The sequence below is a fragment of the Corvus kubaryi genome, unplaced genomic scaffold, assembly GCF_017639235.1.
Source record: "Corvus kubaryi isolate FWS band 111438036 unplaced genomic scaffold, C.kubaryi_AGA036_p1.0 138, whole genome shotgun sequence".
Classification (NCBI taxonomy): Eukaryota; Metazoa; Chordata; class Aves; order Passeriformes; family Corvidae; genus Corvus; species Corvus kubaryi.
In genome coordinates, this window is record NW_024580672.1 from 23,345,744 (window position 1) to 23,364,845 (window position 19,102).

At 41.8% G+C, this 19,102-nt stretch overlaps 1 protein-coding gene across 4 annotated transcripts in view; it reads left to right on the forward strand.

Annotated features, from left to right (window-relative positions):
• The window catches only part of INPP5A (inositol polyphosphate-5-phosphatase A), a 146,577-nt gene that overhangs the window by 82,122 nt on the left and 45,353 nt on the right, over positions 1 to 19,102 (forward strand). The gene's annotated exons all lie outside the window — the stretch shown is intronic.

Sequence of the window (19,102 nt, forward strand, 5' to 3'; positions counted from 1 at the left end):
TGGTACAGTGCTCTTCTCCTTCCTTATGTGATGAGTACTCCATCTGTTGAAAAACAGGAGTTTGATGTTACAACATTGCATATGAAACCAATAACTTCTTGGAATCCTTTCTATAGTGCATTTAGCCAACAAGCTTAAAGCATAGTTGAAATGAAAGTCAAGTCACTAATTCAGAATATGCAGCTTCATACTGTATGTGTTAAGGGTTAAGAGCTGCTCTGCTATCCTGTGGCTGCCTTGGTTATCATCAATGTTCAGAGATCACTTGATTTTGAACTATTATGCCTTTTTTCTTCACTAGTGATGTGATAGTGTTATTGATAATGTTCCTGTCTGAGAACACCTGTCAGTCACACTGCAGCAGTTATCTCCTGCACTCAGTACTGATGAAGGGTGCTCCAAGTTTTTCCTGACTTACACACTGCCAGCAGTCTGCAGGACTGAAACTGCAGAGGGTGTTTGCTTCAATACCAATAGATTAAGATTTCTACATTTCTATCTGTGAGTTTCAAAATGATCCCCATCAAACAAAATACTGTCACTAACCCCAAGTGATGGAAACTGAGTGAGCTGCAGAACAAGTAGGGTGAACACAGTGGGTTCTGAGCCTGACACAGTACTCAGCATCCTGGGACTGCTTCCCCCCTGCCAGTTAATGTTGCTGCATGCGAGCACAAAAGGTGTAATTGGAGGATGAATCAAATTCATTTTCTCATTCTTCCTACCTAAGGTACAAGCCTGTGTGAGTGTACAAAGCACTAGAATAATAGAGATTTTCTACTGCTTTTTTGGAGAAGTAGTATAGCCCAGTAATCAGAACTTCGCCCAGCCATTCTGCAATGTTAATTAGGCATAACTGAAGTTGATCCAGAAACTTCCACTTACACTTTATACATGGACAGCTAAAGTCACAGGAAGTTTGTTTTGTAGTGCTCTGTACTTGGTGCAGTTTATAAATCAGTATGTCAGCAGACCCCAAAGCTTTAAGAAACAGTTGTCTCGTGTGTCTCAGACTGCCTCTAGGCACCAGAACAGTCCTAAGGGAGTTAACAGTCAGCATACAGCACTGGCAGTAAGGTCTGGCTCCTAGGTGACAGACCAGTTCCTAAAGTATAATTTGGAAGGGCAGAGCTATAGGCCAGTTCTAAAGGGAATTGTACTAGGTAGGACTTGGTGGTCTGATTGTGTTTAAGATTCAGGCCGAAATCACAAAGTAGCTTGTAAAGGGTGTGACTCAAAGGTGCCATTTCTCTGGAGCTGGCTGAGTGCTGTGACCAAGGCCGTGCACAGGTGGCAGTGGCAGAACAGGAACAAGAGCAGCCAGAGGTGCTTCTGTCCCAAACGCTCAGTACCAGCCCCAGGGTGAGCCTGTGCTAAGCTGGGAAACTCCCATTCCAAAGGCTATCCCAGTCCCTTCTGGTATTTAAACGTGTGCCCGTGTAAATGGGTATTAACCACTCTTTGGACTATTCAGCAGTGGAATTAATACTGGGAATTGTAAGGGTTAATCCATTGACCTGTCATCTTTGTGTATGTTACGAGATTTATCTCTGCTTTTCTTGCTGACCTTTTGAATTCCCTCTTGAGACCACAGTTGCTGAACGCTTGAACACTGAGATGCTACAAGCAATACTTGTGTTGTGTAAATGCAGACTGTGGTTACATCAAACACAGAGAATAAAGTGTGTTTCTAAAGAATTTCCCAATTAAGCCATTTAAAGGGAGAATCTGAGAGCTGTTCAGAATGTGGAGTCCAGACCCTGACATGCAGTGTCCTAAATCAGATGCAAAAAATGTTGTATTAATTCATAATTAATAGACTATAAATCATTAGTATATAATTTATTGAACACTTACGGGAGCTTTAATTTAAAGTCACATTGATTTCCTTGCTAGGAAAATGTGCTTTCCTGTTGTTGGTGTAATCCAGGGGAAGGTTGTTACTGCCACATGGGCAGTGCCAGGAGGTGCTGTTGCTGAGACAGCACCAGTGAATCTCCCAAGTGTGTTTGCTGGTCAGTTCCTGATCTGCTTTGGCAGCATCACTGGGGCCAGATCCCGGCACATCCCGCCGGGCCTGTGCAGCCGAGCTGGGGGGGCCAGTCTCTCTCCTTAAGGAAGGTGAATGCCAGTGCTTTATCATTGTAAAACATCCAGGAAATCTTCCATTAGAGTCCAGCCTCTTGGAAGACACCACCCTGTTCAGCCAGCAAAAATAATCCTTGTAGTTACAAAATGTATTTAATAAGGCAGTAACTGCAGAAGAGAGATGTACATTTCCTCAGGTTTTGGTCACTTTAAGGTATGCTGTAAGACCTGAATTTTCTGTCTGACAGCCAGCTAAATTCATTTAATCCTATATTGGCAAAGGTGGCTGAGGATTTGCTGCTGCTTAAATTCAAAGTTTTGCCTACTGAATTTTGTTTTTAAATGCTAGACTTTTTTGGGTGTTACAGCATTCTGATAATTTGCCCACTGCTTCCAGATTATCTTCCGGCACCTCTATTCCCAGCATATATGGAAGTGTTTGCAACATATAAAAAACTACACAAACTTTTCTATTGGTCCAACTATGAATTCTAGTCTATATCTATAGCTTATCTGCCGTGTCTCTAGTACAAGTATTGTCACAGCCTTTCACAGAAGCATAGATTTGTGATGTTTCTTTGTGTAGGAGACAGCTTTCCTATAAGTTTTCCAAAAGTTCTGCTCTCTCCTTTTAAAGCTAACACAGGTCACTGTAATCTTTGCAGTGATTAAAGACTGCAGAAGTCTTTGTAAAGACCAGAAGTACTTTGTAAATTTATCGTTGCACGTGTGACAAAGGTACTTGTTCTGTTTCTGGAAAATTATCTTCTAAAATTCAGTAGAAAGGAGATTTGATGAGGTGACTTTAAAGAAATGTGCAGTAGCAGTGAGATACACTGTAAGCTGAACTTGAAGAATATTCCAGAAATTAAATCATTATTATGAGTTAGTGTTTTGGTTCTTAAAAAGGTTATACATTACATGCTTGAAAGTTCTGAAATAAGACAACTTGGCTATCACCTGAATAAAACCAGGATACTAAAATCTCTGAACACGTTAAGAATAAGAAGGGAACAGGAGGTCGTGGGGATGAATGAGGGGGTTTATTACTAAGAACTGAGGAGGTCAGGTTACTTTTGTTTGAAGTGAGAAATTAGAGAAATGAAGTGACTCTGAGTGACCACATGGAAGAAGTTAATTCTCTCCCCTGTGGTGCCTGCTGCAGAGCTTATGGGGTTTCACGCTGTGACAGGTCCAAGGCCATTCTGATCTCCTCTTTTACCTCTTTTTTTCATGTAAACAACTTACTAGCATCTATTATTTTCTGTGAACTCCACAAACACTTGCTGGTGAAAGTGTGGAAGCAGAACTGGTCCCATAAATCTCTCTGTGGCTCCTCATTCACGTGGATCTGTGGAAGGGCAGTGAGAGGGTCGTGACCTCTGTCATTACATGTGTGAGGCTTCCTACACACTGCATCCACGTGGCTGGCACTTTGGGGCTGGCACATGCAGGGGTGCCCTTTCCTCTTCTTTGTTAGAGAAGGTGCTAAAAACAGAGAGATTTCCCATTCCAGTTGGCCCAGGCACTGTGCTGGAACTTGGAGCTGCTTCCCTCCTGTTCCCTGCTCCAGCCCAGAGCATCTCAGCTCCCAGCTTTGGCTGTGCTTATCCAGAGAAGTGTTTCTCCTTCTGTCTCAGTGAGCCAGTTTACCACTCATGCTCTATTAAAGTCACCTTTCAAGTGTTTTAGGTGGGTTTTGAACAAGGAAGAGTATTTTTTTCAGTCAGCTGGCCTTAGTAACAATCTGTATTAATCTTTGAGAATTATTTTATTTTAATATTTAAAGAAGTTATTCACTGAAACTCTAAACTATAAGTCTTCCTAGTCCACTATGTGCATGTTAAGAAAGTACAAACAGGCTTAAGAAACTGGGCTTATTTTGACTGTTTGGGAATAAAACCCTCTTTCTGTCTGAGACTGCTGATTCAGAAGTCTCTTAAAAAAGTACCTTGTACTTCCAAGAAAAAAAAAAAGGATAATTATGTGCTACTCAGTCCCAAGAAAGGCAGGTCAGTAACAAGTTCAGTTTGTCAGGCTTTAGGAGAAAGTCACATTAATCACAAAATCCATTTGCTCAAGGTAAACCATAGTCTTTCTTTGTATCCAGGAAAAAACAGATTTGTTTTTTTTTCCCTCACTAAAGAATATTTTGTTTGGGTTGGTGGTAGCTTGGTAAGCTGGAGAGGGGTTAAGTGTATTGTATATGAAAATTTATAAAGGTAGCAACAGAAGTGGTGTTTCAGGATTCCAGACATTTTGGCCTACAAAAAGCTTTCAAGCTCTACCTGCAGAAAAAGAAGTAATATCCTCATCTTAAAACTCAGAATTAACCTTGTCCACCCACCTTGTCTGCTCCATGGGTTACAGTGAACCAGAATATTTCCTTTCTAGAGTTCTGCCAAGCAGCCCTTTGATAAGCCATGACTGGAATTGCTGATTAAATGTTTTTTAGAAGGTAATAACTGCTTGTAAGAATTTACATGTCTGGATCCATCATTCATTTGCACTGTGCCCCTCTGCCACCTCTGACCATGTAATTTTATATTATCTGATAAAATAGGAACAACTTCATTCTGGCATGACATCTTAGCTCCCACTGTATTGCTGATGCTACGGTGAGTCACGTAATTTCCATTTGATCACACCTTCCTGGCACAACGTGGTCTTTCATTCTGAAAAAGCCAGCGGGGGGGGTATCGTATCCCTTTATCCAGCGTGCCTGTGGCAGCAGAATTTGGAGGAGCACTCCTGTCAATGCCGCAGCGTGTGTGCCTGCAAAATGCAGACCTCAAAAGCTGATGAACAGCTTTTCACGTCTGAATAATTGATTTAGATCTTACTCAAATCTGAAGAAATATTTTAAGTTGAATTTGTTTCATCCCATGCATTGGACACTAACAAGGATCTTTGCAAACTCCAGCCAACAATTGAGCCATTAATAATTGTTATAAAAAAGATTAATAGTTAATTAGACAATTGTCACTGATTTGAAAAGCTGATTCAAGTGAGGTAGTCAGGTGATAGATGGATGTGGAGACTTAATTATCTCCTCCTCGGTACAGATGTGCTTCCCTGGACAAAAACAGGTCACCCGTCAGGATGAGGCTCTTGCTGTCCTCGTGCATACAGGAGACAGCACCAACCACCTGGCTGTCTTGTCAGGTACAAATATTTGTGTGTGTGAATATTTTTTTTAATCTAAGTAATATTTGCAGAAGATGCTTTGAATGCATCAGGAAAAGGCCGTGAAAGAATTGCACATTCTTCTTGTTACAAACACAGCTGTAACTTTTTATTTTTTTAATTCTTACTAATTTTGCTTTGAGAAACCAGTAAAGTTTCATTGCATTAAAAATACTGACACGGCATAAAAAGCAAGTGTATGTAGTTGTGGGCGTAGTCAGTTATGCCTCCCTCTCCCAAACCAAACCAGACACTGTTACCTTTCCTGGGCAGTGATAACGTGCAGGTGTCCACATATCCATTTGGAATATCAGGTACAACCATTTAATTCATGGCCAGGTGGTAAGCTCCAGTAGGTCCTGCTCCATAGTGGCTGGTAGTTTAAAACTATAGCAGGGTTCCCTTCCTCGGGCAGTAAAGTGATACTAAGCCATTCTTGCAAAAGAAAAAACACTTTGCTTTATTTCTGAGATAAACCTGCACATCAGGGAATAAATCAATAGCTTACAAGCTTCAGATCATGTTTTCATTCCAATTAGGAAAGCATGTAAAATCCTAGATTGGTTTTATAATCTCAAACAGTTCATTGTAAATACCTTCCTCTCAAAAAGATTTTAACGTTCTTTACAAGCTCAAATGTTTCTAGGAAATGCTGGAAACAACATCCTTTGTAAAATGAAAGTGTAACAAAGATTTGTTAAATTAAAATGCATACAATTTCAGGTCTAATAAGGAGAGCTTTATTAATGAAGGTAAATGGCAGCAACACATCTGAGGCACCTGCTAAATGTTCATTATAAATTACTCTCACAGACACTCTGATGAGTTTTATATTGTCGCCAGACTTATAAAAGCATGCAGATTGCTTCCTCAAGACACTGGATATATTTACTTAACAGTGTAGTTAACCGCAATTATTTATTTTCCAGTGATTGCAAATGGCCTCTGCATTAAGGATACATGTGGCTACTAGGAATTATTCAATTACCTCTCTTCTTAGTAGTCTAAGGCAAACCCGAGCTCGGATTCCCAGAGGCCAGACAGCAGTGTATTAACTCAATCTGCTCCTCAGCTTTCTGCTGGGGCCAAGCTCTGTAGACATGAGTCCTCTCAGCAGAGCAAGCTTGAGAAATGCTCATTACCCTGCAGCTGATTTTTTGACATCTTTCATTCCATACTGATGCTGCCACACATATTGGCAAGATTCATAGGAGGTTAATTAAATCCATCTTCAAAACAACGAGGGGCCAATGAGCCATATCCCCGTTGCAATAGTAAATTAAATGATGCAATTGTTTCTGCTTCCATCATAGATAAGGGGAGAGATGAGTGAATGGATTGTTCTCTGGCTGCCTCCTCTGGGGCCCCAGAGGGTCTCAGAGCATGTGGTCATAAACCTGCTTTTAATTTGTGGCTGCAGGAAGGGATGACACTGCTATCAGCAGGCAGAGGTCCCGCACGGCGTCATCATGTGAAGGATGGCACTGTAGAAACAGGGCCTCTTCGCAGCGGTGCTGAGCAGCTCCTCCAGCTTCAGATGCAAATTTATACAAAGGCGGTGACAAAGCAGAACAAAAAAGATGATACGTTCATCAGACTTAGCAGTGCCTGGTCCGTAATTAAAACGTACACAAATTAAATACAATTATCTCGTGCTTTCTAATAGGGCTGAGCATCATTAAGCTAATGAATCCCACGGTGTGTAAGCTGGGCCCCGCGGCTGCGGTTGTCGCAGTGTCCGTCTGCTGCCGGCGGCAGCTGTGCCCTCAGCTGGCACTGACGGCGGGTGACAGCGGTGCCAGCAGCGCCCGTCCCCAGCGCCTCACACCTGCCATCCATCACCTGCTGACAGCGCAGGCACGGCTGGCACGGGGAGCAGTCCCGGCCCTTCCTGCTGCTGGGTGCTGGCTGCTGGGGATGTGCATGCCAGACTCGGAATGGGCAGCGAGAGCACGGGGCTCGCTGCTGGTGGGTGAGCGTCTGTCATCGGGGGCAGGTGGCACCTGGGAGCTCCTGACAAAGCGGCCAGAGTTATCCACAGGGCACCTGGCAGCTTTCCCCGTGCTGGCTTCGTGCACATGGATAAATGGCCTCGACAGTGGCTCCTAGTTGATAAAATCCTAATGCCAGATCCAGGTATCCACTGCAGCCTGCCCAGGTGTAACAGTGCTTGTCTGTCTGCAGGAGGCAGGTTGATACCTGCTGGATGACAGACTGTGTTGGCCAAACTTTTTGACATGCCCAGAGTTTTGCACCTGTAACGTGGGGAGCGTTGGAGTCAGAATATGGGAAGCAGTTCATCCCATGCTTTACCTTTAAGCAGTGGCAATCAACCATTCTCAGTCAGGGCAAGAAGGCTTGTGCAGCAGGGACTGTGGCTAGAAAAACACACATATAACCAACAAGTAATAATATCTGGACTTTAAAGTTACTCTTATCTAGGCAGGTGTGTTTGAATAATTTAGTGGAGTATTGTAATGCATAATGCAAATCTGTAATAAGTACTTTAATAAAGCCACCTGTTAATTGGCTTTTTGCTTATTTCTAGAGTAGAAACTTGTCAGCTCAAATGGGGCAAAATACCACCTGGGTAGATGCTATAAAATCCCTTTTTTAAAGAATTATGTCATTTTAGAAGGAATGGATGTACCTGCAAAAAATGCATTCTTTTTACATTTCAGTTTATTCCTGGGTGTTTCTGCAATACAAAATTTTAACATCTGTGGATGAATTATGCACTAGTATTTGAAAGGCACCCACTGATGATCTAAAACAAAAGGCAGGGGGAAGGAAAGGCTTACACTCTGCTTATTTGCAGTGTGTCAAAAGCCTGTGTATACCTATTTTTATTGCCAAAAATGGAAGCCTAGACAGAGTTTTTTTCAAAGAAATCACACTGTGTATTAAAGAATGATATTTTGCTGGCTTATCAAAAGCAAAATTGGGTAGAAAGAATTTGGTGTCTATCTGAAAATCGAGGAGCAGGATTATATTTGCCTCTATCATCAGCGACTCCTGTTGCAGTGGCAGATTTTATTCTTGAGTTGGAGTCAGAAGTACAGTGAGAGTTGATTAACTGAATGCACAAAATCTCTGGATGTGTGTGCAGCTATGTTAAAACATTAAAAAATTTCTTTATTTTACCTGAAAATAGTAAGTCTCAAAAGTTGTAGAAAAGTGCACTAAGAAACCAAGATGGATATTTTGTTAAAGAAGAAAAACTTTATTTAGATTTGATCAGTCGTAAATGTGGTTGGCCTAGGGAGAATGGAGAAACAGTGATGCCTAAAGTATGTAAAGCTCATTGGTGGTAGGATATTGTATGAGCCAGGCAGCAAACAACGGTGGTGAGAGACGCCAGTTGCTGTTGCATTAAATTGTTTGGCTTGTAATTCACATCTGGATCACATCTGTTTCCATTGCAGTTAAAGCCGCCTTAGCCAAACTGTGATTATCTGAACTATCTCGGCAGATAAAGCCCCTCAGACTCCCCGGCTCGGGTTGGTGCATGTCACAGTGGTCCAAGAGGCTCCTGAGTCAGAGGCAGCACTGTGTCCTTCCCTTGAGGCACAGGCAGTGTGAGCAGCTGCCATCCGTGGGGTTACCCCGTGGGGCTGTGCTGGCCCAGCCACTGCACTGCTCTGTTCAGCTCTGCTCGGAGCCCTACCCAAGGTCCTGCTTTGCTAGAGGAGAGGAAGAACTTGCCATCAGAGTTTTATCCTATTTTTTAGGATAAAAAAGGTATTTATTGGCTCCTCTTGTCGGTAGTTTATGCACCTTTCCTGCTTTACCAGTCACAGTGGCCCCAGAGCTCTGTCATACCTCCATGGTGCAGTGTAGGACAGATAGACATGCTGTTACCAGGGATAGAGTAGCTCAAGAGGTTCAGCTTTTTGACCTGTTACAAACTTTATTCATTCTTGCTTTTCAAGTGGCCTTAAATTAAACAAGGTATTAGTAATCTTTAATGGAAATAAACCTAGTGGCTTGACAAAGAGTAAATAAAATGTGCAGTCTTTAGTCAAAGAAATTCTTCCATTCAGGTTTTTTAAAGAAAACATACCAGATTAAATTCTCTTGCCAGACTAAATTTTTCAATTGTATTTACTAATTGAACCAAATTCTTCTAACACTGCAAGCTCCTGCTAGCTTCAATGTACTTTGTAGCTCTCAGTTCCCTGCCTGTCCCATTTCTTTCCTTTTTTTTAACACATTCTTGGATATGTAATTATCACTTAATAAATCCGCTTTTAGATTATTTCTGTTTGATTCCATCCCACTCAGACATGCATAAAAATGACAAAGATGCCTATTTCCCCAGTTGACTGCTTATTCATCAACCAGATGATGGATTGCCCCTTGCAAGAAGAATATAGGTTCTCTTGAGTTCGGTTCTTCGTGGGATCTCTGCCATGAAGCTGTCAGGATAGAGATGTTCAGAATATTGTTGGATTGTACCTTAAAATGCATACATGTAATACTCTTTGGCAGACAGATTTTTTATTTGTTTCTCTTTCTTCCAGCTTCTCCAGCCCTCTCTGCACTAACACAGGCAAATGGATCCTCCTTTCACTGTAAATTAGCATAGACATCTGTATTAATTTTAAGAAGGTTCAGAAAACACACCCTGAACTGCTTAGCACCATGGAATAAGCACTTGCAACTTGTTACTTTTCTCTCTTTCATGGTTCTTGCTCTGACAGTTCTGTAGCAGAGAGGGAAGAAACAGGACAGCAGCTTCGGTTCCTCAGCCCCTCTGAGGAGGACTCACACAATGGTAATTTCTAAAAAATTTGTATTGGATGCAGGTCTCCACTGTATTTTATCCTGCGCATTATTAAAGGAAACTTTGACTTTCCCATCTACATGATGTGTCCACAAATCTACCTTTATTAGTATTGACAATTCAGACAATTTTCAGCAAATTTAATTAATTTCAGCAATTTTACCTTTGTCAGAATAGGATTTCCCATGATGTATCATTTTTCCCGGTCCCAATTTGAGATGAGAATTTGACATTTCAAAGCAAAATACATAAAGTGGCAATCTCAAATCAACTGTAACAGTTGCTGTAACATTTAGGTTGCTCCTTCTCCAAGGAAAGAAAGATAAAGGTTCCTGGCCCTTTATGTAGTCGTACAGCAATGGGTCGCCTTTGCCTGGTACCACATGGCAAGAGAGGTTCTCCATGTCCTGCGCTGCCTGAAATACCTCTTCAGTCTGCAGCCTTACCAGAGAGATCAAACTGGTTTCTTCTCACAGAGAGGCCAAAAGAGTGAGAAGGGGGCAGAATGCACGTTCTAGTAGTGACTGAGACATTACCTCCTGTGAAAATTTTATCATTCTATCTCTACCTTATTTAAAATCTAATCCTGAATTTTCGCATTACTGCTTATACAAGAAATGTGTTAGGATGTAATTTGCAGCTCTTACAAGCTTTCACAAGGGTCATTAATAATTGTGTAGTATTTTAATATGTAAAGCTGTTAAGGGGTTAAAACCAATTGTATGAAAAGAGGTTATAGGATCTTTATCACATGTTGTTTATCTGATCAACAGTTAACAATTTAAGACAGTATTATCCTAGGAAAAAGAAGATTTGTTTCAGATACTGACATAAACATCCCCTCATAATAGTGGCTTTTCATTTACTGCGTTGCAATGTACCATAAGCTTAAAGGCACAACAGCTTCTTTGTGTGTCTCAATAATGCCCGTCCAGAGTGATGTCAGTCAATTTTTGACCTATACAGTAGTCTGATGTTATTCTCAACGATCATGGAATAGATTTTTTTTTTTTTTTAAAATGAGTGAAGAGTATGCCAATAAAATCCTTGAAAATTATCATGTTTCTTCATGGTGTCTTCCTCTGGAAGAACAAGGTATATTACCACATGGACCTTTCTGTGAAGTCATGTTTCCTCTGACTTCTGCTGGTTTTTGTTGTTTTCTTTGTAGCTGACTTTCCACACTCTCGTGTAATTTGCCCTTTCAGTGGGACAAATAAACACTAACAATTAAATAGCACTTTCTGTAGAGGTAGGAGAAGACACAGTGTATATGAAACAGCCGCCTGGTAGGAGCAATTCAGCCTCTGTGATGGCACTCTTGGGGTCCCATATAAAAAGTGTTTGATGGGTCAGCCCCCTTGTGCTCCTTGGAAACAGTTCCTGCAAGGTAGGAAAAAAGGCTGTGGAGTGGGTCAGGGTTCCTTTAGAGCGCATAGAATGCCTCAGGGGGATTCCCCCTCCTGGCACACTGCTGTGGGTGGTACTCCCCATCCCCAGCAGAGGCAGTGGGAAGAGGCAGCACACTGACACAGTATCTCAGAAAGATATGCTCAGCCCCTGCTGCATTCCTGTCATAAAGGGAGCAAATCAGCCTCCTGGGGCGCAAACATCTTCCTGAGCTCTTAATGAAGCACGTCTTCTCAGCCCTTGCCAGGCAGGAGCACAGCAGGAACACAGACTGAGGCCCCCTGTGCTCAGTTTTGCCCGTGAGGTTCAGTGCAGCGGGGCTATTCAGTGGCTGTAGATGATTCCCATCATCTCCTGTCCAGCTCTGAGCACAGCAGATAGCTCTCAGACAGGCAAAGGCTGTTAGTTTGCTCTCCAGCTTCAGGAAGTCTGGGATGGATTACAGTACACTGCTGCTGGTTGCATCCAGGTCTGGTGCTCACTGTGTTCTGGCAAGCCTGGTGCCTGGCACTTGGGTCCCCTTGCTCCCTTAGAGACAGCAAAGAAATGCATATACTGGGTGAGCTCCGTATGGAGATCACATTGTGTTTCTAACATGCTATTTCTAGATTATTTTTATTCATATAACCCTAATGCTTCCCTGAAAATTAAACCAGATGTAATTTTTTGTTTGTTTTCAGCTGAATGCAGTGTAAGTGTAGTACTGTCATTAATCTAGCAGAACACAAACATAAGCTGGGTTGAGTTGGACTTTAGTGTGGATCCTGTATTTCCCCCTCAATGTCATTTGGGGCCTTTTTAATTATGGAGTCTCTGCAGCCCCTGAGCTGCTGTTGGAGAAGCATCTCCAGACTTCAGCTGCACTGCTGTCTGTCTCTTCCCTTCAGTGGGAACCGTGGGAGTATCACAGGAGGTGGCACTGTGCTACCCTGTCATCACCAGGTTCGGAGTAGAGTCAAGGGTGTGCTGAATGCTTGAGTGACAACAGCTGAACTTAAGCAAGCCAAAGGTCCAAAGTATACAAGAGATTTAAATTAAAGATTGCCAAAGTGGGATGGAAATTTGTTTTTCTTCTGTCTGCTGGGTATTTTACATTATATAAAATGAATACTAGATGATAATTGCCAGTATGGTGTCTTGTATTGATTTAATTCAATAAGCGACTTCACCTCCACCTTTTGCATGCACTTGCCTTAAAATATATGCATTATGAAGGCAGTGATTCAAAGTCTTTAGGAAATCAATATCCAGACAGGATTCTGTTCTTCAAATATTGACAGCAGAATAACTCTAAGAAACAATGACAAACAATAAAAGCGGGGTTAGACAAAATGAAGGCTGCAATTCTTCTGTTGTTAGGCTGTGCAGAGTGCTCAAACCGCTGCCTGATGCTGCATATTATACGTGCTTCAGCAAACAGCTGACGTTGGCCTTTTGCTGTCAGAATTTCTGGTGAAACCTGTGACCACTGAAATGAAAGGGAATTTCTGCCAATGATTCCTATACAGTTGGCTGTTTCACCTGATTTTTTGCTAATAACTTGGACAGATTTCTTTCAGCCATGTGTGTATGTAGACTGTTAGCGTTACCATTGTTCCCACCTTTGATAATTTCTCTAGAACTAAATGGAACTTGCACTGAAGTCGGTGAATTACAGTTTTTTAACTGATCAGATCTGTGTACTAGTTTATAGTGGGTTTGCAGTGGTAATTTTAAAATCCTTTAATATGGGCAGCTCAGTTTCCTGCACACTGAGTATAGTTCTCAGAAGTTAAAGTCTGTCCTTTGTAAAACATGTCACAGTTAGTGCAAGCTGCACTGGTTGCTTAGTTGATAGCAATTCTGAAATCACATTGTTGTAGGTAGTTCAGTACTGAAACTACAAGTAATGCTACATTATTAGCACTCATGCAGAAAAAGCAACCTTTCAGTGCCATTCAAAACCATGATCTGTTTTGGTTTTCTTACTCTGAAATATCTGGACACAGTCCAAAAATTCAGATAGATATAAATTCTCTTTCCCTTAGGTGTGGAAGGCTTATGAAGGATAGCTCTTTATAGTATTACCCCACTTGTAAATGTCATTGAAAGAGTCAGCAAGACTTATTTTTCATTTCTGTCCTTTACTTTTGCAGTTTTAACAAGTGCTGAATTTCACGGGGGTGTCAATATTGTACCCATAAAAGGTTCAAGAGCTCTCTTCACATCTGGAAGTAGAAAGATCATTAAGGTTTTCCCTGAATGTACTGGAAATCTCTTTAACTTCGTGTATTTGTATATAATTTAAAAACAAAGGAAAGCTTTGAGCTGCCAATGCCTGGGTGATGTTTCCTGACAGATCAGTCAGGAGAAGGAATTTCAAGAGTAGGAATGGCCAATTGTAATTGCCCATCTGTAACCAACAGGCTTGAAAGTTGGTTTAGAACAAATTGGAGTACCTGAGACATTGCAGAATTTTAGAAGAAGAATAAATTTGTTCCTGTAGTTAAAGGGGAAGAAAGGGGGGGAAACACCAAGCAGGGTTCTCATAGCTGGTGGCTCATTAGCTTGACATTCATTTCAGGCAACCTAATGCAAGAGTTGGTAATGAGAAGAAAATTGAGAGAGAAAATGCAGTGACAAAACATGCTTGAACAAGGCAGTTTATCCTGAGATTAACAACTTGGATGAAGGTGGTGAAGTGAAATCAAGTGATCCTATGGCAAGATGAGTTTGTTGAAAACATCAGTGTTTAACTTTGCATTTGGCTGTGTTGCACTTGCAGGAGCACCAAGGGGTCAGTGGCAGAGCAGTGGGAGACACCAAAGGCAAGCAGCTCAACCTCAGCTCCCACAGCAATGCCATGGCATAATCATTCAGGTATCTTTAGGTAATTTTTTTTTTAATTGTGTGTTTGACTTACATGTGGCTGCTGAGCTTGTGTATTGAAATCCATTGCACACCTCCACTGCATGTATTGCAAAGTCATGGCTTGGTGTGAGAGGAGAGCAAGGCCCTCTATCCTCTTACCCAGACACTGGGCCAGAATCTGAGTGCCAAGGAGGAATTGTTTTCAGAGCTTGTAGAGCCAGGTTTGTTGAGCCGGACTTCCTTAGAGATCCACTCCAGTTAACTCAGACAACCCTTGCCAAAAGGTCAGAGGGTTTCCCAGGAGTCTGCAGTCAGAAGGCTGCGGTTTCATACTTTGCTGTGTTCACAGCAATGTCCCCCTTCCTTTTGTGTCTAAGTGACATTCAGAAGCTGCTAACAGACAATTTAAAATGAAAAATCATACGTGGGAAATTAACCACAAGAGTGATTAATAAGTGGTTCTGTTCCTGGAGTGGCTGCCAGAGGAATTGGTGAGTGTCCTGTGTCTTACCAAGAGGTCATGCCTTTCTGAAGGTTTGTTTTAGTCAAAGAGGTGCCATTTGCTTCGGTTGAGGGTGAAATCAGTGCCACATAGGATCTGGTACATATGATTAGACTAGACAAATGCACAGTCACTTTTGGATGGAGTTTCAACCTCTAATTTTTTAAAACTTCCTGAGCAGACTTAGATACCTTCAGTCTCAGCTTTGTTTGTCATTAAAATAATTCCTACTGAGTTTGATGCTGGTAGAGGAAGATTCCAATTCTTTATTTCTTTACTGTGTGGGTCTCATGGATGCTAATAATTATCAAGTTAAATCTGCACCTGACCACAAGCAGCTGATGGAACTTTCCTTTTAGTCATCCACTGTATGCTCGATAGAGACAATCAATAGGTAAAATATGCAAATGTGTGGAGTTCAAATGAGGGCTGCCCTAAACAGGACTTAAGCTATGCACCCGCCTTTGTGCCAAATTTTGCAGGGTTTTTTTCTCCTGTAATGAATACATGTATTTTGTGCATTGGAGCATGGCACAGGGCCTTTTGGATGGCAGGCTCTTCAAGAGAGAGGAAGAGAGTTTTAATCACAAAAGCAGAAACTTCAGTCAGAGGAATGATTCCACACTTTGTTTCATTTGTAAATGCTGCGTTTTGGCTATTGTGAAACAGAACCCGAGTCCAATTCAGGACAGCGCTTCAGGGATTCTTTCCATGGGGCTTTTTGAGTCTGAAATAGTGCCCATGAAAAGAGCAGGAGATTGAACATAATTTGTTCCAACAGCTAGTCTAAGATTTTTTCCAATCAAGATTCTTTCGGCATATTCCTCTTTGTTGAGCTGTAAGCAGCTTTTAAAATAATGGCATTAGCCTATATTTCAGGGCTTCACTGGGTGTTTCCAGCTCTGGTGATTAGTTACAAGAAACAGAAATGCCTGTATTGTAACCTTTTAATGGCTATGGGAGACTTGTAAACTAAGTTGAGATTTGAGCAATTTGTAGATTTCAAAATGAGCTGCAGAGTTCATTGAGAAAGAAAAATGCATCATTGAAATTCATGGTGCCACTTTGGTTTTCTTAGCTGAGATTTATCAGTGAAAGCCATATTGCTTTCCCTTTGGCTTTATTTTAAAGCTCTTCAATACATTGCTTTTAAGGTCCATTTCTTTTACAAGCTTTTCCTTTCAGCTTGCTCAGGGTATTGGGTCCTATGAACATCTGTTTGTGCCTAAAATCAGCCAGGACCTGGACTGTACCCTGCCTCCCTCCTCCCCTTTGTTTCCAGAGGCTATTGTTTCCGATTTCATGCTATCACAGGGGCTGCATGTTTTCCTGTGTGAAGTTGTCAGAGGGATAAAAGCACAGGAGCAGGGTCACATTTCGAGGGATGGGCATGAAAAATTGGTAAAATGTATCTTGAGGGCCACCCACAAGACTTGCCTGAAGAAATTCAGAAGTAGAGAGTAGAATTGTAATTTTAAAATAGTGCAAATTTTGGGGTGGAATAAGTAGTAGTGAAGTAAGCAGAAATCTCTTAGATTTACACTTAGTTGACTTATTCCTGTTAGGTAGCTTGAGAGTCTCTGGTTGGACTTTGTTCCAAAGAAAATACCATCATCTTCATTGCGGCACCTGCCCTTGTCCCTTCAGTATGACAGTGAGAGGCCAGAAGATGTAAAGCAAGTGTGTTACACCTTTCAGCCATCATAATGCACTGGGGAGAAGAGAAGCAGTACTGGAGGTGTCTGCCTGTCCAGAATTTTCAGTATGGAATCACAGAATCATTTGTTTGTATGATATAAGACCTGCAAGGAGTACAGTGAGAGTACAGTAAGGATGATGGTGATGATGATGATAGAAAGACAAATAGTGCAGCTTAATTAACCTACTGAAACACATCTTCCAGTAAGGAAGCAAGGTATCTTTGTACCTGTGGCTGTCATTTGTAGTGCTGCAAACCATGGTCAGCCAAAACACACTTCCTCTTTTGTCAGACATGAGTTCTAGAAATGGCACCCTGGGTTGGAAAAATGCAGAATGGTGCATGTGGTGGCAGGAGGGCAGAACAGCCACAGTCACACACAGCTGGCTCAGGCAGTTCAGCTGAGCCTCTTCCCCACCTGCAGTAACACAGCAGGAAGAGCTTGCAGATGCCTTACAGGTACTCCTCTGAAAGGACTAAACAGCCAGGAAAGAGTTGTGCCTGTCCCTAGCTTAGTGTCAGTAGAACTAAATCAGTGCCTTGCTAGTTCATTTGGTTTATGATTTTAACTCTTCACATAGGTCTCTACCAGGTATGAAATGAAGAAAATGGTTTAACAGTACTGCTTTAGGTCAGGGATTCACTAAGATGGTTACTTTTGTTTTGGAAGCTTGTAATGAAGATTTTGTTAAAGCACATGATGAGAAAACAAATGAAATACGTAAGTTGTATTTTTTCCAAGGCAACTGATAGATAAGGGATGCCAAGCAAGGCATTACCTTGCTGCCATATGGCTTCTGAATTACTGAATGATATATGTGATACAAATCAGCCCAATACTGAAATTTTAAGGAGATTTATTTTTTCTATAGTTTTTTCCCAAAGACAAGTCAATTATTTATGCATACATTATTTGCAATTTAATATGAGAAATTAAATATACATTCTGAGTTTTGTTGACTTTAGCAGCATTTTTGCTATGGGAATTCACCAGGGGAACACTAATATGCAGACCTTTTTCCATTTTTCTAATATAGCAGAAAAAATTACTAAATATGCTTTGGTTATTGTTGAATTTATGTCCTTTATGGCAGTACTTTTGGATATTAATTTGTTCATAAGTAGAAATAGAAGAAAGCAGCAACACTGCCAAGTGTGTAACAGTTGTGTAGGTGAGTTTAAATAAGACCACTCAGTGAGTATTTTTCACTTATTAGCACTCATATTTTAGCTTGCAGTGACTTTGATCAGGCTTCTGGGTCCCACTGCAGGGGTGGCTGTGGAGGTGAAGTCCCCTGCCAGGGCATGTCCGGTGGCACAGAGGGAACCTGCCCCTCTGAGTGCCGGGCCAGGGTCCTGAGAGGTTTCTGCATGGCCGGGGTTCCCCTGAGGGTCCTGCCAGCCCCACGGGGGCCCTGTGTCCGTATGCTCCTTTTCCAGGTAGGCAGCAGAGCATGCACATCCTAGAGCGGGTGTGCGCTACCAGGTGTGAGGAGACATCTGGGCAGGAAGTCCCACCAGCACCATTCCAGTTTTGACGGGAAAAGGAATCTGTTGCTTTCTCAGCACGCTGACCACCACATTTTCATGTCTTTCACTGCTTCAAGTATGACTTGAAGAACTTGAACACTGCTGATAGCATCCATTGCTGGTCATAATGGGTATAAATTCTTTTTTAAAATCACAGCTTTCTTATACCAGCAGTTTTCTTTGGCATACCTGTCTAATTTTGGATGGGTTGAAGAATTTACTTTGTTTAGCTTTGTCTCAAAAGTGAAAAGAACAAAGGCTAGCGTAAAAATTAATAGCACATCTTAAAATCCATTACAACATCTCCTTTCTTCCTGACTAGAAGTGAGTGAAAAAGGCCTCTCTAGAGGAAATAAAGAAGTTATTACAACTTCTACTTTTTTGTAGAGTATGAAAAAGCTTTCTGTATGTTAAACAGTCTTGTGGACATCTGGCATGATTGGTTTTAATCTGCTGACTAAAAAGTCAGGATTAAATCTTGCTTTACACCTCTTTGTATTGCGGTCAGTAAAGTGACAGAGCTGCCCTGAAACAATGGTACTACTTATTCCACCCAATATGCCATGTGGTAGATCACCCCCTTTTTCAGCACCACTTTTCTGCAAAGACAATGAAGCATCTGGTGGGGTTTTCCTGTGTCCAGGATATTTTTTGTCAGTAATTTCACTCAGCCGCTCTGCTTAGCTCTCCCTCGGTGCTACTTTTTGAGATGGGGTTTGCCAAATCCAGTGGCAAGAGGTCAGGAGGCCAAAGTGATGAATTTTTATGTGCCTGTTCCTTGTGTTTCTGCTCAGTCATGATTCTTTGCGCGCTGTGCTGCCTCTGAAAGGGAGCCACAGTGAGCAATTTGTCCTCCCAGGCTGGGGAGAATGGGGAGGCAGATGAGTTAAAGTAGCGTGTATGACTGCGGACAGAGCTGTGCACAAATGTTTTCTGATGGTGGAACAGAATCCTCCTGTCACTATTCAGCGCAAGAGGGGCTTGGGAGATTTGTAGCCTGTTGGCTTTCGATCAAGTGACAAATGAATTTAACAGCACTTAAAGATACAGT